Source organism: Lampris incognitus, chromosome 3 (assembly GCF_029633865.1).
Source record: "Lampris incognitus isolate fLamInc1 chromosome 3, fLamInc1.hap2, whole genome shotgun sequence".
NCBI lineage: Eukaryota > Metazoa > Chordata > Actinopteri > Lampriformes > Lampridae > Lampris > Lampris incognitus.
The window spans coordinates 116,196,954-116,217,210 of NC_079213.1; the positions used below are offsets into that span (position 1 = coordinate 116,196,954).

The 20,257-nt window shown below is 46.2% G+C and overlaps 1 protein-coding gene and 1 pseudogene across 1 annotated transcript in view; one reads left to right on the plus strand and one right to left on the minus strand.

Annotated features, from left to right (window-relative positions):
* Nucleotides 1-20,257, plus strand: part of wdr18 (WD repeat domain 18) — a 121,868-nt gene that overhangs the window by 72,002 nt on the left and 29,609 nt on the right. The gene's annotated exons all lie outside the window — the stretch shown is intronic.
* On the minus strand, nucleotides 18,541-19,952 carry LOC130110744 (abl interactor 2-like; annotated as a pseudogene).

The window sequence follows — 20,257 nt, forward strand, 5'->3', positions numbered from 1 at the left end:
AGAGCAATATGGTGTACGCTGTTAAGTACCAGGAGGGTTGTCGTGACTTGTACATCGGGGAAACTAAACAGACGCTGGCCAAGAGGATGACACAACACAGGAGAGATAACACGTCAGACCAGGACTCCACAGTCTACACCATCTACAGACCAGGACACCACGGTCTACACCATCTACAGACCAGGACCCCACGGTCTACACCATCTACAGGCCAGGACTCCACAGTCTACACCATCTACAGGCCAGGACTCCACAGTCTACACCATCTACAGGCCAGGACTCCACGGTCTACACCATCTACAGGCCAGGACTCCACGGTCTACACCATCTACAGGCCAGGACTCCACGGTCTACACCATCTACAGGCCAGGACTCCACAGTCTACACCATCTACAGGCCAGGACTCCACAGTCTACACCATCTACAGGCCAGGACTCCACAGTCTACACCATCTACAGGCCAGGACTCCACAGTCTACACCATCTACAGGCCAGGACTCTACAGCAGGGGTCGGGAACCTTTTTGACTGGGAGAGCCATAAAAGCCAAATATTTCTAAATATATTTCATTGAGAGCCATATAGTATTTTTAACGTATAATAAATTAAATATGTCTTACTTTTAATGCGACTTCTGGTGCTGCATGGTTTTGCTGATGGCCTTGTAGTCTGGTTCATACGTGGTGAGGTTGAGCTTCATGCAGGCGTTGAGGCTTCCATCAGTTAAACGTGAGCGTAGGTTGGTCTTAATGTTCCTCATATGCGAGAAAGACTGTTCACATGCATATGTAGAGCCAAACATGGTCAATACGGCAATACTCACACGCTGCATTGTGTGGTATGTCACAGGAAGCTCGTTCCAAGTTTTAAGAATCAGCTGGTCTTCAGGTTGAAGATTTTTAATTTCTGTCCACTTGTGTTCCCTCGCCAGCTCTGCTCGCTGTCGCGCAAGACTTTCCAACTCTCCATTAAGTGACTTGAACTTACTCATCCACATGTCTGATGCCTTCAGGTCAGCAACTTCCAGCTCAAAGTCTCCGATAGAGACCCCGGGGATGCATGTCAGGTCGATTTTGTCCACTGCACACTCATGTGGATGAGTGATGAACTTGAAAAGACCAGTGCGCGCACGAAATTCTCCAAAACGTGCTTTGAATGACTGCAGGAGATTGAACGTAAAGCCAGCTAGCTGCTGGAGATCCAGATGTTGAGTGGAGTCACTTGCTAAGCATGCATCTCTAAATTGTTGCAGTCTTTCAAAGTGCAGAAGACGACCTGTTTCAATGTCCCTGAGAAAGACTTCCAGCTTGCTTTCAAATGCAAACACTGCTTGTTGAAGGGATGAGATTGTATTTCCAATACCTTGCATTTTCACATTGAGCTGGTTCAGATGGCCAGTTACGTCCACGAGATAGTGAAACTGCAGGAGCCAGTCAGTGTTGTCTAGCTCAGGATGCTTGACGCCTTTCATTTCAAGAAAAGTCCGGATTTCACTCAGGCAAGCTGCAAAACGGCTGAGCACCTTCCCCCTTGACAACCAACGCACGTTGCTGTGTAAAAGCAGACCGGGATAATGATTCCCAACTTCTTCTAACAGAGCTTTAAACTGGCGATCATTTAAAGCTCGGGCAACAATAAAGTTGACCACTCGAATGACCAGAGACATCACCTCGCCAAGCTCCTGGCCACACGTCTGAGCGCAAAGCGCCTCCTTGTGCAGGATGCAATGAAAACTTAGGATGGCTCTCTTTTCATGTTCACGGAGAAGCGCTACAAATCCTTTGTTCTTCCCCAACATACAGGGTGCACCATCAGTACAGACAGAAATAAGTTTATCCATCGGTAGTTTTTTTTCTTTAGCAAACTTCATGAAAGACATGAATAAATCCTCTCCTCTTGTCCCTTTCATTGGCAAAACAGCCAAGCTTTCCTCACGCAGTGTGTCACCTGCAGCATACCTGGCAATGATACTGCACTGAGATAGATGGCTAACGTCTGTTGACTCATCTAACGCGAGAGAAAAGTATGTCCCGGCGTTTATGTCCTTAATTTGTGTTTCCTCGACTTGATTTGCCATCATGATGCTACGATCGTGCACAGTTCTTGCTGACAGGGGCATGTCTTTTATTCGTTTGATTATCTTGTCTTTATTTGGGAAGTCATCAAACAGTTCATTGGCCACATCAAGCATGAATGTTTTGGCGTACTCGCCATCTGTGAATGACTTTCCATTCCTTACTATTGCCAAAGCCCCCGCAAAGCTAGCGGAATTCCCGTCACCTTGCTTGGTCCACACACGTAGTTGCTGCTGACTCGTCTGCACTCTCCGCTGTAGCTCCTCGCATGCCCTTTTCCTGCTGTCCCCCGCTGGATATTTTGATGCAAATGAAGCATGGTGCGTATCGAAGTGCCGCTTTATATTTGACCGTTTCATCGATGCAATTTTATCATTGCATATTAGACATCTGCTCTCTCCACAAATGCAAATTCCTCTGTCCACGCAGCCTGGAATGCACGGTAATCATCGTCTTTTTTTCTTTTTGCCATCTTTTCCGTTACAAGGGTTGAAGCGGATAAACTAGTTGGCTATCTGATAAAATTGATTTCTTCACCTTTACAATGACCCGGACATGCTCGCGAGCCATTGGTTCCCGACCCGACCCACGGGTGACCCGTGACCCGTGAAATTTATCTTCAAAACTAATTTCTGTTTACTTTAAAATGACACAGTATTATTAAGAAATATCACAAGTATTTTAAAATCAGTTCCAAACTGATTTTTTTGAAAAAAAAATTATTTTCAACTCAAAATTGTCTGGGAGCCATATGCCGTCACCGGAAGAGCCATATATGGCTCGCGAGCCATAGGTTCCCGACCGCTGCTCTACAGTCTACACCATCTACAGGCCAGGACTCCACAGTCTACACCATCTACAGGCCAGGACTCCACAGTCTACACCATCTACAGGCCAGTGGCCACTCTTTCAAGGATGTGACTGTCCTTGATAGGGAGGAACTGAGACGGCGAGTCAAAGAGGCCATCTATGTTAAGAGGGAATGACGGGAATGACCATCCCTGAACCGAGTGGGGGGGGGGGGCTAAGACTACATCTGTCACCATCATAGGGCCCTGACACACCAGGCCGATGGTTGGCCGTCAGCCAATGTTGGGCCATATGTGAGCATCTGTGACCCTAGTTTTTGCTGTGTGTCCCGCACCGTCGGCACTAGTTGGACCCCTGTCAGCAGCTTTTCAGCGGATTCGGCATGTTGAATCGGTGGAGCCCGTTGATGATAGCGAGTCAGTGCAGAACGTACATGCTAGTTGGCCATCGGCTGTTGTCTTTGCACTGTGTTCAAGTGCAACTTTTTTGGCCCAGATGCAGGCGACGTGAGGCGGTGCAACAGTTGGCCTTCGTCGCCGCTAGTCGGTTTGGTGTGTCTGGGCCTTAGATGCTGTGATTGCAGACATTCCCAAATCCTCTGTGAATTGTACACATGGCCATTGAAAAGTCACGGCAATTTGCATATGAAACCGATGGTTGTTCTAGGTCGTTCTACCACTGTATTGTTTATAAGGGTGGGGATACCTGCAGTTGATCACTTAGATGATGATGAAACGTGTCTGCCTATAGTCCAGATGAACTGATTCAGCTTTCTGTGGTTTTGCTGCTGGTTTTCCAAGACTGAGACTGACTGGGTCATGCACACATAACGTATAATGTTGAGAATGTGTTGACCAGAGCAAAACATTGCCAGCTGTTTTCATGTACCTGGCACATCTGATGCTCTAATGTACCTTGGTATCAGTAATCTATCTATCTGTCTGTCTATCTATCTATCTATCTATCTATCTATCTATCTATCTATCTATCTATCTATCTATCTATCTGTCTGTCTGTCTGTCTGTCTGTCTGTCTGTCTGTCTGTCTGTCTGTCTGTCTGTCTGTCTGTCTGTCTGTCTGTCTGTCTGTCTGTCTGTCTGTCAGCCTGTCTCTCAGCCTGCGCTGTATTTGGGAGGTGGTTTTCAGTCAGAGGTGTTTATTTAAAGGGACTACAAGACATTCTGAATAGAAGCCAGCAACTGATTTGTGTTGTTGTGAATTGAATCCATGCATTACTGTTGTGTGTTTAATAAACTAGATACACCTGACATGGTGTGTGTCACCTGCTCTTGTGTAGGATGTGATTACTGTTCAGTAGTTGAGATGTGTGTATGCTCACACATTAATTCATCTTCTGCTGACTCTTGTAAGTGGCTTTCTGTAAAATCGTCCGCTAAATGATTGAGTGTAGACTGGTGTGATGATGGAGGAGATAGGGAGGATGAGGAGACGGGCTGGTGGGTCTGTGGATTACTCTGGAGAATACCTCCCATCATTTCAGAAACTTTGGAAAGGCTCAATTTAAAAACATCCAGATGATTTCACTTCAGCAGCAGAATGCCGAGCTTCCTTCATCTGCCCAGATACTGAGTCATGATGTGTGGGTTGGTTGCCTGGAGACGCTCCACTTTCCCCTCTCTCCTCTTTCCCCTCTCTCCTCTTTCCCCTCCCTCCTCTTCCCCTCTCTCCTCTTTTCCCTCTTTCCCCCTCCCTCTTCTTCCCCTCTCTCCTCTTTCCCCTCCCTCCTCTTCCCTTCTCTCCTCTTTTCCCTCTCTCCTCTTTCCTCTCTCCTGTTTCTCCTCTCTCCTCTTTCCCCTTTCCTCTCTCTCCTTTTTCCCCTTCCCTCTCTCTCCTCTTTCCCCTCCCTCCTCTTCCCCCTCTCTCCCCTTTCCCCTCTCTCCTCTTTCCCCTCCCTCCTTTTCCCCCTCTCTCCTCTCTCCCCTTTCCCCTCTCTCCTCTTTCCCCTCCCTCCTTTTCCCCCTCTCTCCTCTCTCCCCTTTCCCCTCTCTCCTCTTTCCCCTCTCTCCTCTTTCCTCTCTCCTCTTTCCCCTCCCTCCTCTTCCCCCTCTCTCCCCTTTCCCCTCTCTCCTCTTTCCCCTCCCTCCTTTTCCCCCTCTCTCCTCTCTCCCCTTTCCCCTCTCTCCTCTTTCCCCTCTCTCCTCTTTCTTCTCTCTCCTCTCTCCTCTTTCCCCTCTCTCCTCTTTCCTCTCTCTCCTCTTTCCTCTCTCCTCTTTCCCCTCCCTCCTCTTCCCCCTCTCTCCCCTTTCCCCTCTCTCCTCTTTCCCCTCCCTCCTTTTCCCCCTCTCTCCTCTCTCCCCTTTCCCCTCTCTCCTCTTTCCCCTCTCTCCCCTTTCCCCTCTCTCCTCTTTCCCCTCTCTCCTCTTTCCTCTCTCTCCTCTCTCCTCTTTCCCCTCTCTCCTCTGTCCTCTCTCTCCTCTTTCCTCTCTCCTCTTTCCCTTCCCTCCTCTTCCCCCTCTCTCCCCTTTCCCCTCTCTCCTCTTTCCCCTCCCTCCTTTTCCCCCTCTCTCCTCTCTCCCCTTTCCCCTCTCTCCTCTTTCCCCTCTCTCCTCTTTCCTCTCTCTCCTCTTTCCTCTCTCCTCTTTCCCCTTGCCTCATTCTCCCTCTTCTCTCTCTACTATCTCCCCTGGTTGCGGGAGGGTAGCTCCATGGTCCTGCAGCTCAGGATTGTGAAACCTAGTGGCCATGTGGTGGGTGGAGTTGACTTGTTTATGGCAGGCTGACTGGCGGTGTGGGAGGTGGACTTTAGAGTGATGGGAGGTGGGAGCCTGACTGTTAAAGGTAATCCTCTTTAGTTTGATTTTCAGGTGACGAGGAAGATTTCAGGTTGATTTGATAGAGATTTGTCATTGCAAAGGTACTTTAGCCTGAACGAAAGGTATGCCGCTCTGAAAATGGCCACTAGGGGTGCTGGAAGCGCAGTGAGTGTAGAATGAATCGGTCGGCAAAGTTCAAAAAAATCTAAAACATCGCAGTTTTAGACAGTTATCTTTCTATATCTGCTAACTTGTATGAAGACTGTCCTTACTAGATAGAAATATGTCGAATGTAAAGGATGCGGCTTATATTTCTAGAACTTGGAACTTTATTCTTGTATTTTATGAGTGACGTCATCGTGTCACACAAATGCATTGGAACGTTGGTTTTGATTGTGTCGTGTTTAACCAACATGGCCAGTCAGTGATGTTTAGCTTCAAGGCTACCTTAGCTAGCTGATAAAAAAAGCTATAAAAAAAACCAAAGAAAATTGACTCACACAAAGTTAGTTTTTAGTCCTGCTGCTGTGTCTCAGCCTCACCTTTTACTTCTGCTTCCGGTGTGGGAAGATGGCGGCGTGAATTCATGTTTGCAGCGGCCTCACCCAGCCGCGGTGTGGGAAGAGGGCAGCACGAATTCACATTTGCGGTGGCCTCACCCAGTCCCATCGATGCAGTGTCTTTGTCCATGTCTGCGTCTTAAGTTTTGTCTTCATTTGATGGCTGGGAGAGCTGGCACTGGACCGGCTGGGAGGGCTTGGTCTGCTGCATCCGGTTGCCACAGGCACCACGGCCCCTGTCTGGAGCTGCAGCCGAGGAGGAAACAGCAAGGGTGGTCTGACAGAACGGGGACGCGGGGCAGGCTAGGCTAACTGCTAACCCATGCAGACCGGCGGTTCTGATAGTCATCCTGGCTGGCATTCGTTGCCTTGGACAGTGTTTTTTTGTTTAGTTTGGATATGTGTTAGTTTGAATATGTGTGTTCTTGTAGTTCTGAAATGTGTTCTTGTCTGTATGTGTCACTGCTCTGGGCTGGGGGAAGTGGCATTTTGTTTCACTTCATGTGCATGAGTACATGAGGTGAAATGACAAAGTGTTCTTGATTCCTGGTCTCACACATTGGTTGCAGGTGGTGGTTACTTACTGGTGGAAAAGGATGCTCACAAGTGGAGCAACAGAACAGTGGAAGAGCTACTGAGTGGCTGATCTTACTCAGCAGGTCAACCATCTGGTCCTTGTAAGATCTTATTTAGGTAGACCATCATGGTCCTTGTAAGATCTTATTTAGGTAGACCATCTTTGGTCCTTGTAAGATCTTATTTAGGTAGACCATCTTTGGTCCTTGTAAGATCTTATTTAGGTAGACCATCATGGTCCTTGTAAGATCTTATTTAGGCAGACCATCATGGTCCTTGTAAGATCTTATTTAGGTAGACCATCTTTGGTCCTTGTAAGATCTTATTTAGGCAGACCATCTTTGGTCCTTGTAAGGCCTAGAGCTCCAACTGTTCTGATGAATGGGTGTCATTCATTAGTGTTTGTCAGGGTTCTGTGACTTCTGTGTAGAGATTTTAAATTGAAACAGCAGCTTGTTTGACTTCCAGTGGAGATGTTTAGAGGTTGAATTATTTGGCTGTTTAATCTGGAAGATTGATTAAAGGAATTAGAGAGAAGGCAGTGTGAACAGCTGCTGTGAGGTCACGTTCAAAGTACAGTTAATTGCTTGCTCTGTGGAATGGACCCAAGTCAATTGTAATTAGCATGTGTTTTATTTAACCGCCTTGCAGTCTGTCTGTCTCCTCAGCAGCGCCTTGCTGTTGGCTGTCACGCTTTAATGATCCATCTCATTATCCAAGCTGCTCTTATTCTCTCTGAAGAGATTGCACATAATCTCAAACTTCTCCTTTCCTTTTGTGATGGGGAAGAATATCCTGTTGTGTTTTCTTTTTTTCATGGAAGATTTGCATTTTGATGCCTGGTTTTCTGCTTTCCTGTTCCCCACACTAATCCCCTGAACCAGGGACACGTCTTCCATAGAGACCCTCCCCGCATATATTAGTCACAACGCTGCTTTTCTAGAGGAGTCTTCATCTTTATTATCCTCTGGCCTTTTCACAGGGAATAGAACCGCTGACTGCAGCAGTTCTGCTGCCTTGCTCTGCCGATTGAGCGCCACAAGAAATGGGTCTGGTGAAAAAAACCTCAACAGTTACCATAACAGTTCAGTTCTCCACACTCAATCCAGTTTTAATCAACTCAGTTCTCCAGACCAACTTGTACTACCATTAATTTAGCTCTGTAGATGAGCTAACCTGGTGGTGACCCCTGACCTTCAGTTCTGTAGATGAACGAACCTGACAGTGACCCCTGACCCTCAGCTCTGTAGATGAACTAACCTGGCGGTGACCCCCGGACCCTCAGCTCTGTAGATGAACTAACCTGGCGGTGACCCCTGACCCTCAGCTCTGTAGAGGAACTGACCTGGCAGTGACCCCTGAACCTCAGCTCTGTAGATTAACTAACCTGGCAGTGACCCCTGTCCCTCAGCTCTGTAGATGAACTTACCTGGCAGTGACCCCTGTCCCTGAGCTCTGTAGATGAACTAACCTGGCAGTGACCCCTGTCCCTGAGCTCTGTAGATGAACTAACCTTTCAGTGACCCCTGTCCTTCAGCTCTGTAGATGAACTTACCTGGCAGTGACCCCTGTCCCTGAGCTCTGTAGATGAACTAACCTGGCAGTGACCCCTGTCCCTCAGCTCTGTAGATGAACTAACCTGGCAGTGACCCCTGTCCCTCAGCTCTGTAGATGAACTAACCTGGCAGTGACCCCTGTCCCTCAGCTCTGTAGATGAACTACCCTGGCAGTGACCCCTGTCCCTCAGCTCTGTAGATGAACTAACCTGGCAGTGACCCCTGAACCTCAGCTCTGTAGATTAACTAACCTGGCAGTGACCCCTGTCCCTCAGCTCTGTAGATGAACTAACCTGGCAGTGACCCCTGTCCCTCAGCTCTGTAGATGAACTAACCTGGCAGTGACCCCTGTCCCTGAGCTCTGTAGATTAACTAACCTGGCAGTGACCCCTGAACCTCAGCTCTGTAGATTAACTAACCTGGCAGTGACCCCTGTCCCTCCGCTCTGTAGATGAACTAACCTGGCAGTGACCCCTGTCCCTCAGCTCTGTAGATGAACTAACCTGGCAGTGACCCCTGAACCTCAGCTCTGTAGATTAACTAACCTGGCAGTGACCCCTGAATCTCAGCTCTGTAGATTAACTAACCTGGCAGTGACCCCTGTCCCTGAGCTCTGTAGATGAACTAACCTGGCAGTGACCCCTGAACCTCAGCTCTGTAGATGAACTAACCTGGCAGTGACCCCTGTCCCTCAGCTCTGTAGATGAACTAACCTGGCAGTGACCCCTGTCCCTCAGCTCTGTAGATGAACTAACCTGGCAGTGACCCCTGTCCCTCAGCTCTGTAGATGAACTAACCCGGCAGTGACCCCTGAACCTCAGCTCTGTAGATTAACTAACCCGGCAGTGACCCCTGAACCTCAGCTCTGTAGATTAACTAACCTGGCAGTGACCCCTGTCCCTCAGCTCTGTAGATGAACTAACCTGGCAGTGACCCCTGTCCCTGAGCTCTGTAGATTAACTAACCTGGCAGTGACCCCTGTCCCTCAGCTCTGTAGATGAACTAACCTGGCAGTGACCCCTGTCCCTCAGCTCTGTAGATGAACTAACCTGGCAGTGACCCCTGTCCTTCAGCTCTGTAGATGAACTAACCTGGCAGTGACCCCTGTCCCTCAGCTCTGTAGATGAACTAACCTGGCAGTGACCCCTGACCCTCCACTCTGTCCTGATGTCAGAACTCAGCTCAAAAGGAAGTGCCTGCTGGCCTGCTTACCATCCTGCTCCCCCCACACTGACAGGTAAACAAATAACCGCCATCGCCTTGCGCTAGCAAAGGATACTGTTAAATACAGTATGTCCAGTCCTCTGTAGTGTAAATACAGTATGTCCAGTCCTCTGTAGTGTAAACACAGTATGTCCAGTCCTCTGTAGTGTAAATACAGTATGTCCAGTCCTCTGTAGTGTAAATACAGTACGCCCAGTCCTCTGTAGTGTAAATACAGTATGTCCAGTCCTCTGTAGTGTAAACACAGTATGCCCAGTCCTCTGTAGTGTAAACACAGTATGTCCAGTCCTCTGTAGTGTAAATACAGTACGCCCAGTCCTCTGTAGTGTAAATACAGTATGTCCAGTCCTCTGTAGTGTAAACACAGTATGTCCAGTCCTCCGTAATGTAAATACAGTATGTCCAGTCCTCTGTAGTGTAAATACTGTATGTCCAGTCCTCTGTAGTGTAAACACAGTATGTCCAGTCCTCCGTTATGTAAATACAGTATGTCCAGTCCTCTGTAGTGTAAATACTGTATGTCCAGTCCTCTGTAGTGTAAATACTGTATGTCTAGTCCTCTGTAGTGTAAATACAGTATGTCCAGTCCTCCTTAGTGTAAACACAGTATGTCCAGTCCTCTGTAGTGTAAATACTGTATGTCCAGTCCTCTGTAGTGTAAACACAGTATGTCCAGTCCTCTGTAGTGTAAATACAGTATGTCCAGTCCTCTGTAATGTAAATACAGTATGTCCAGTCCTCTGTGGTTAAATACAGTATGTCCAGTCCTCTGTAGTGTAAATACAGTATTTCCAGTCCTCTGTGGTTAAATACAGTATGTCCAGTCCTCTGTAGTGTAAACACAGTATGTCCAGTCCTCTGTAGTGTAAACACAGTATGTCCAGTCCTCTGTAGTGTAAATACTGTATGTCCAGTCCTCTGTAGTGTAAACACAGTATGTCCAGTCCTCTGTAGTGTAAACACAGTATGTCCAGTCCTCTGTAGTGTAAATACAGTATGTCCAGTCCTCTGTAGTGTAAACACAGTACGCCCAGTCCTCTGTAGTATAAACACAGTGCGTCCAGTCCTCTGTAGTGTAAACACAGTACGTCCAGTCCTCTGTAGTGTAAACACAGTATGTCCAGTCCTCTGTAGTGTAAACACAGTATGTCCAGTCCTCTGTAGTGTAAACACAGTATGTCCAGTCCTCTGTAGTGTAAATACAGTATGTCCAGTCCTCTGTAGTGTAAACACAGTATGTCCAGTCCTCTGTAGTGTAAACACAGTATGTCCAGTCCTCTGTAGTGTAAATACAGTATGTCCAGTCCTCTGTAGTGTAGACACAGTATGTCCAGTCCTCTGTAGTGTAAACACAGTATGTCCAGTCCTCTGTAATGTAAACACAGTATGTCCAGTCCTCTGTAGTGTAAATACAGTATGTCTAGTCCTCTGTAGTGTAAACACAGTATGTCCAGTCCTCTGTAGTGTAAATACTGTATGTCCAGTCCTCTGTAGTGTAAACACAGTATGTCCAGTCCTCTGTAGTGTAAATACAGTATGTCTAGTCCTCTGTAGTGTAAACACAGTATGTCCAGTCCTCTGTAGTGTAAACACAGTATGTCCAGTCCTCTGTAGTGTAAACACAGTATGTCCAGTCCTCTGTAGTGTAAACACAGTATGTCCAGTCCTCCGTAATGTAAATACAGTATGTCCAGTCCTCTGTAGTGTAAATACTGTATGTCCAGTCCTCTGTAGTGTAAATACTGTATGTCCAGTCCTCTGTAGTGTAAACACAGTATGTCTAGTCCTCTGTAGTGTAAATACAGTATGTCCAGTCCTCTGTAGTGTAAATACAGTATGTCCAGTCCTCTGTAGTGTAAACACAGTATGTCCAGTCGTCCGTAGTGTAAACACAGTATGTCCAGTCCTCTGTAGTGTAAACACAGTATGTCCAGTCCTCTGTAGTGTAAATACAGTATGTCCAGTCCTCTGTAGTGTAAATACAGTATGTCCAGTCCTCCGTAATGTAAATACAGTATGTCCAATCCTCTGTAATGTAAATACAGTATGTCCAGTCCTCTGTGGTTAAATACAGTATGTCCAGTCCTCTGTGGTGTAAATACAGTATTTCCAGTCCTCTGTGGTTAAATACAGTATGCCCAGTCCTCTGTAGTGTAAACACAGTACGTCCAGTCCTCTGTAGTGTAAATACAGTACGCCCAGTCCTCTGTAGTGTAAATACAGTACGCCCAGTCCTCTGTAGTGTAAATACAGTATGTCCAGTCCTCTGTAGTGTAAATACAGTACGCCCAGTCCTCTGTAGTGTAAATACAGTATGTCCAGTCCTCTGTAGTGTAAATACAGTATGTCCAGTCCTCTGTAGTGTAAATACAGTACGCCCAGTCCTTTTTAGTGTAAATACAGTATGTCCAGTCCTCTGTAGTGAAAATACAGTATGTCCAGTCCTCTGTAGTGTAAACACAGTATGTCCAGTCCTCTGTAGTGTGAACACAGTATGTCCAGTCCTCCGTAATGTAAATACAGTATGTCCAGTCCTCTGTAGTGTAAACACAGTACGTCCAGTCCTCTGTAGTGTAAACACAGTAGGTCCAGTCCTCTGTAGTGTAAACACAGTAGGTCTAGTCCTCTGTAGTGTAAACACAGTATGTCCAGTCCTCTGTAGTGTAAACACAGTATGTCCAGTCCTCCGTAATGTAAATACAGTATGTCCAGTCCTCTGTAGTGTAAATACTGTATGTCCAGTCCTCTGTAGTGTAAACACAGTATGTCTAGTCCTCTGTAGTGTAAATACAGTATGTCCAGTCCTCTGTAGTGTAAATACAGTATGTCCAGTCCTCTGTAGTGTAAACACAGTATGTCCAGTCCTCTGTAGTGTAAACACAGTATGTCCAGTCCTCCGTAGTGTAAACACAGTATGTCCAGTCCTCTGTAGTGTAAACACAGTATGTCCAGTCCTCTGTAGTGTAAATACAGTACGTCCAGTCCTCCGTAATGTAAATACAGTATGTCCAATCCTCTGTAATGTAAATAGAGTATGTCCAGTCCTCTGTGGTTAAATACAGTATGTCCAGTCCTCTGTAGTGTAAATACAGTATTTCCAGTCCTCTGTGGTTAAATACAGTATGCCCAGTCCTCTGTAGTGTAAACACAGTACGTCCAGTCCTCTGTAGTGTAAATACAGTACGCCCAGTCCTCTGTAGTGTAAATACAGTACGCCCAGTCCTCTGTAGTGTAAATACAGTATGTCCAGTCCTCTGTAGTGTAAATACAGTACGCCCAGTCCTCTGTAGTGTAAATACAGTATGTCCAGTCCTCTGTAGTGTAAATACAGTATGTCCAGTCCTCTGTAGTGTAAATACAGTATGTCCAGTCCTCCGTAATGTAAATACAGTATGTCCAGTCCTCTGTAGTGTAAACACAGTACGTCCAGTCCTCTGTAGTGTAAACACAGTAGGTCCAGTCCTCTGTAGTGTAAACACAGTATGTCTAGTCCTTTGTAGTGTAAACACAGTATGTCCAGTCCTCTGTAGTGTAAACACAGTATGTCCAGTCCTCTGTAGTGTAAACACAGTATGTCCAGTCCTCCGTAATGTAAATACAGTATGTCCAGTCCTCTGTAGTGTAAATACTGTATGTCCAGTCCTCTGTAGTGTAAATACTGTATGTCCAGTCCTCTGTAGTGTAAACACAGTATGTCTAGTCCTCTGTAGTGTAAATACAGTATGTCCAGTCCTCTGTAGTGTAAATACAGTATGTCCAGTCCTCTGTAGTGTAAACACAGTATGTCCAGTCCTCTGTAGTGTAAACACAGTATGTCCAGTCCTCCGTAGTGTAAACACAGTATGTCCAGTCCTCTGTAGTGTAAACACAGTATGTCCAGTCCTCTGTAGTGTAAATACAGTATGTCCAGTCCTCCGTAATGTAAATACAGTATGTCCAGTCCTCTGTAATGTAAATAGAGTATGTCCAGTCCTCTGTGGTTAAATACAGTATGTCCAGTCTTCTGTAGTGTAAATACAGTATTTCCAGTCCTCTGTGGTTAAATACAGTATGCCCAGTCCTCTGTAGTGTAAACACAGTACGTCCAGTCCTCTGTAGTGTAAATACAGTACGCCCAGTCCTCTGTAGTGTAAATACAGTACGCCCAGTCCTCTGTAGTGTAAATACAGTATGTCCAGTCCTCTGTAGTGTAAATACAGTACGCCCAGTCCTCTGTAGTGTAAATACAGTATGTCCAGTCCTCTGTAGTGTAAATACAGTATGTCCAGTCCTCTGTAGTGTAAATACAGTACGCCCAGTCCTTTTTAGTGTAAATACAGTATGTCCAGTCCTCTGTAGTGTAAATACAGTATGTCCAGTGCTCTGTAGTGTAAACACAGTATGTCCAGTCCTCTGTAGTGTGAACACAGTATGTCCAGTCCTCCGTAATGTAAATACAGTATGTCCAGTCCTCTGTAGTGTAAATACTGTATGTCCAGTCCTCTGTAGTGTTAACACAGTAGGTCCAGTCCTCTGTAGTGTAAACACAGTATGTCCAGTCCTCTGTAGTGTAAATACAGTATGTCTAGTCCTCTGTAGTGGAAATACAGTATGTCCAGTCCTCTGTAGTGTAAATACAGTATGTCCAGTCCTCTCTAGTGTAAACACAGTATGTCCAGTCCTCTGTAGTGTAAATACAGTATGTCCAGTCCTCTGTAGTGTAAACGCAGTAAGTCTAGTCCTCTGTAGTGTAAACGCAGTATGTCCAGTCCTCTGTAGTGTAAATACAGTATGTCCAGTCCTCCGTAATGTAAATACAGTATGTCCAGTCCTCTGTAATGTAAATACAGTATGTCCAGTCCTCTGTAGTGTAAACACAGTATGTCCAGTCCTCTGTAGTGTAAATACAGTATGTCTAGTCCTCTGTAGTTTAAATACAGTATTTCCAGTCCTCTGTGGTTAAATACAGTATGCCCAGTCCTCTGTAGTGTAAATACAGTACGCCCAGTCCTCTGTAGTGTAAATACAGTACGCCCAGTCCTCTGTAGTGTAAATACAGTATGTCCAGTCCTCTGTAGTGTAAATACAGTACGCCCAGTCCTTTGTAGTGTAAATACAGTATGTCCAGTCCTCTGTAGTGTAAATACAGTATGTCCAGTCCTCTATAGTGTAAACACAGTATGTCCAGTCCTCTGTAGTGTAAACACAGTATGTCCAGTCCTCTGTAGTGTAAACACAGTATGTCCAGTCCTCTGTAGTGTAAATACAGTACGTCCAGTCCTCTGTAGTGTAAACACAGTATGTCCAGTCCTCTGTAGTGTAAACACGGTATGCCCAGTCCTCTGTAGTGTAAATACAGTATGTCCAGTCCTCTGTAGTGTAAATACAGCATGTCCAGTCCTCTGTAGTGTAAATACAGTATGTCCAGTGCTCTGTAGTGTAAACACAGTATGTCCAGTCCTCTGTAGTGTAAACACAGTACGTCCAGTCCTCTGTAGTGTAAACACAGTACGTCCAGTCCTCTGTAGTGTAAACACAGTACGTGCAGTCCTCTGTAGTGTAAACACAGTACGTCCAGTCCTCTGTAGTGTAAATACAGTATGACCAGTCCTCTGTAGTGTAAACACAGTATGTCCAGTCCTCTGTAGTGTAAACACAGTATGTCTAGTCCTCTGTAGTGTAAACACAGTATGTCCAGTCCTCTGTAGTGTAAACACAGTATGTCTAGTCCTCTGTAGTGTAAACACAGTACGCCCAGTCCTCTGTAGTGTAAACACAGTACGTCCAGTCCTCTGTAGTGTAAATACAGTATGCCCAGTCGTCTGTAGTGTAAATACAGTATGCCCAGTCGTCTGTAGTGTAAACACAGTATGTCCAGTCCTCTGTAGTGTAAACACAGTACGCCCAGTCCTCTGTAGTGTAAACACAGTATGTCCAGTCCTCTGTAGTGTAAACACAGTATGTCTAGTCCTCTGTAGTGTAAACACAGTACGCCCAGTCCTCTGTAGTGTAAACACAGTATGTCCAGTCCTCTGTAGTGTAAACACAGTACGCCCAGTCGTCTGTAGTGTAAATACAGTATGTCCAGTCCTCTGTAGTGTAAACACAGTATGTCTAGTCCTCTGTAGTGTAAACACAGTATGTCCAGTCCTCTGTGGTTAAATACAGTATGTCCAGTCCTTTGTAGTGTAAATACAGTATGTCCAGTCCTCTGCAGTGTAAATACAGTATGTCCAGTCCTCTGTGGTTAAATACAGTATGCCCAGTCCTCTGTAGTGTAAACACAGTATGTCCAGTCCTCTGTAGTGTAAATACAGTACGCCCAGTCTTCTGTAGTGTAAACACAGTATGTCCAGTCCTCTGTAGTGTAAATACAGTATGTCCAGTCCTCTGTAGTGTAAATACAGTACGCCCAGTCCTTTGTAGTGTAAATACAGTATGTCCAGTCCTCTGTAGTGTAAACACAGTATGTCCAGTCCTCTGTAGTGTAAACACAGTATGTCCAGTCCTCTGTAGTGTAAACACAGTATGTCCAGTCCTCTGTAGTGTAAATACAGTATGTCCAGTCCTCTGTAGTGTAAACACAGTATGCCCAGTCCTCTGTATTGTAAACACAGTATGTCCAGTCCTCTGTAATGTAAATACAGTATGTCCAGTCCTCTGTAGTGTAAACACAGTATGTCCAGTCCTCTGTAGTGTAAACACAGTATGCCCAGTCCTCTGTAGTGTAAATACAGTATGTCCAGTCCTCTGTAGTGTAAATACAGCATGACCAGTCCTCTGTAGTGTAAATACAGTATGTCCAGTCCTCTGTAGTGTAAACACAGTATGTCTAGTCCTCTTTAGTGTAAACACAGTATGTCCAGTCTGTAGTGTAAACACAGTACGTCCAGTCCTCTGTAGTGTAAACACAGTATGTCCAGTCCTCTGTAGTGTAAACACAGTATGTCCAGTCCTCTGTAGTGTAAATACAGTATGTCCAGTCCTCCGTAATGTAACTACAGCATATCCAGTCCTCTGTAGTGTAAATACAGTATGTCCAGTCCTCTGTAGTGTAAATACAGTATGTCCAGTCCTCCGTAATGTAAATACAGCATGTCCAGTCCTCTGTAGTGTAAACACAGTATGTCCAGTCCTCTGTAGTGTAAACACAGTATTTCCAGTCCTCGGTAGTGTAAATACAGTATGTCTAGTCCTCGGTAGTGTAAACACAGTATGTCTAGTCCTCTGTAGTGTAAACACAGTATGTCCAGTCCTCTGTAGTGTAAACACAGTATGTCCAGTCCTCTGTAGTGTAAACACAGTATGTCCAGTCCTCTGTAGTGTAAATACAGTATGTCCAGTCCTCCGTAATGTAACTACAGCATATCCAGTCCTCTGTAGTATAAACACAGTATGTCCAGTCCTCCGTACTGTAAACACAGTATTTCCAGTCCTCGGTAGTGTACATACAGTATGTCTAGTCCTCTGGAGTGTAAACACAGTATGTCCAGTCCTCTGTAGTGTAAACACAGTATTTCCAGTCCTCGGTAGTGTAAATACAGTATGTCTAGTCCTCTGGAGTGTAAACACAGTATGTCCAGTCCTCTGTAGTGTAAACACAGTATTTCCAGTCCTCGGTAGTGTAAATACAGTATGTCTAGTCCTCTGTAGTGTAAACACAGTATGTCCAGTCCTCTGTAGTGTAAACACAGTATTTCCAGTCCTCGGTAGTGTAAATACAGTATGTCCAGTCCTCTGTAGTGTAAATACAGTATGTCCAGTCCTCTGTAGTGTAAACACAGTATGTCCAGTCCTCTGTAGTGTAAATACAGTATGTCCAGTCCTCTGTAGTGTAAACACAGCATGTCCAGTCCTCTGTAGTGTAAACACAGTATGTCCAGTCCTCTGTAGTGTAAATACAGTATGTCCAGTCCTCTGTAGTGTAAACACAGTATGTCCAGTCCTCTGTAGTGTGAACACAGTATTTCCAGTCCTCGGTAGTGTAAATACAGTATGTCTAGTCCTCTTTAGTGTAAACACAGTATATCCAGTCCTCTGTAGTGTAAACACAGTATGTCCTGTCCTCTGTAGTGTAAACACAGTATGTCCAGTCCTCCGTAATGTAAATACAGCATGTCCAGTCCTCTGTAGTGTAAACACAGTATGTCCAGTCCTCTGTAGTGTAAATACAGTATGTCCAGTCCTCTGTAGTGTAAGCACAGTATGTCCAGTTCTCTGTAGTGTAAATACAGTATGTCTAGTCCTCTGTAGTGTAAACACAGTATGTCCAGTCCTCTGTAGTGTAACTACAGTATGTCTAGTCCTCTGTAGTGTAAGTACAGTATGTCCAGTCCTCTGTAGTGTAAACACAGCATGTCCAGTCCTCTGTAGTGTAAACACAGTATGTCCAGTCCTCTGTAGTGTAAACACAGTATGCCCAGTCCTCTGTAGTGTAAATACAGTATGCCCAGTCCTCTGTAGTGTAAACACAGTATGTCCAGTCCTCTGTAGTGTAAACACAGTATGTCTAGTCCTCTGTAGTGTAAATACAGTATGTCCAGTCCTCTGTAGTGTAAATACAGTACGCCCAGTCCTCTGTAGTGTAAATACAGTATGTCCAGTCCTCTGTAGTGTAAACACAGTATGTCCAGTCCTCTGTAGTGTAAATACAGTACGCCCAGTCCTCTGTAGTGTAAATACAGTATGTCCAGTCCTCTGTAGTGTAAAATGAAGTAAAATAAAGAAACATTACAGGGGGGAATATATCTAGGGTAGTGGTTGTTGTGCAATGGCAACTATGTGAAGAGTATTACACGGCGTCCTGTTTGCCTTTTGGGAACGTTTCAAAACCTCTTCCTCCTCTTCCAACCACACTGCAAACTCTGCCCAGAGTGAGCATGCGCTGTCTGACCAGAGTCTTTGACCTTTACCCCTTTCACCCTCGGTTTCCCCCTCCCCTCCCGGCCTTTTTCCACCTCCTCCTCTCTTGGGGTGGGGGCAGGGTTTTCAGTCAGCGTAGTGCTTGATGGACTCAACGTAGTTGCCAGGGAAGAGGCCCGTGGTCCCGCTCATCACGCCTTCGTACCAGCCATCGTCGTTCTTCTTGATCACGTAGATGATGGCACCCTCCTGGAACGACAGCTCATCCTCCTTGTCTTGCGTATAGTTGTAGATGGCAACCACTTTTTCTAGGTAGGAGCGCGGGGCCCAGGGGGGGTCCTCCTCTGCGTATGGGTCACTGTACTCCACTACATCTAACGCCTCTTCATCATTGTCATCCTCATAGTCCTCAGGTGGCGGGGGAGGAGGTGTGGGCTCCTCAAATACAGGCTGCTCAGCAGGCGGAGAGGGAGGGGGCACATCCGAAATGGTTTCCTGAACTCGGGCCACAAAGTCCATCAGGGCAGCTGGGGCGTAATCTGCATGGAGGGGGCACGAGTGGACCTTGGTTCTGATTGAAATGGGGTCCACCGTTGAGCTGATTCTGGGGCATGTTAGGCTGACCGGTGACCAACGAGGGCTGACAGTAGGGCAGGGAGTCCCCTATTGGTGGTTTCTGGGCCTGCTGCATTGGGTGGTTCATACTGTAGAACTGAGGAGTACCTGAGAAGATAGTAGGCGGGGCTGGGGTCGGCATGGTGATAGGCACACCCACGCTGCCACTGCCACTGCTACTGTTCTCTCAGCTGCTGCTTAGGTGGCTGCCTCCACTGCCACTGCTGTATGTGCGGTTCTTCTGATTAACAGATGCAGTGCATGCAGGGCTCTGCTGGGGGAGCGCCATGTTGCGCGTCGGACTCGAGACGTAGTCGTTAGGGACAACGAGCGGACGCACTGGGTCGAGCGTCCTATAGGGGGAGTGGCGCCCAAGGGTCCCCTTCCCTGTCATGGGGGGGGGGCTGGGGGGCTTCTGTGGGGGGGGTTGGTGCAAGGGAGCCTGCCCACTCCTCCTGCCTTCATGTTCTGGGCACTGGCCTTGACTCGGTGTCCCATGTCATCCAGTAAGCTATAGTCGATGGGCTTACGGATATAGCGCACAGGCCTCTCAGGATTGGCTGGAGCAATGATCTTGTGCATGAAAGAGGGGTTTTTATTAGTGGTGAGGATGCCAATCTCCCGCTGGACCACCTTCTCTTTGTGGATGTCCACCGTCTGTGAGATGTGGTTGATAGAGGACTCCATGCGTCGGAGCTGGGAGGCCTGGATCTCCAGCGTCTGGAGGACATAGTTAGCAAGTGTGTTGATCAGGTAGGCTACGCTGGCCAGAGACTGGGTAGTGTGGTTCTTGGTCTCCTCCAGCACTCTTTGCTTGTCTGGTGACTGGACATAGTTGTTTTTGCAGTACTCTGTGACTCTCTCCAATAATGTGTTGCATCCGCCGGGATCTCCTCTTCCAAAAGCATCTGCAGCTCCGCCATTTTCCCATCTTAATGGTGAAACTACTACTACTACTATGCTCTGATAAATATCTACTACTACTACTACTACTAGGCTCTGATAAATATATACTGCTACTACTACTACTATGCTCTGATAAATATCTACTACTATTAGTCTCTGATAAATATATACTACTACTGCTGCTACTAGGCTCTGATAAATATCTACTACTACTATGCTCTGATAAATATCTACTACTACAGCTACTACGCTCTGATAAATATCTACTACTACTACTACTACTAGGCTCTGATAAATATATACTACTACTGCTGCTGCTAGG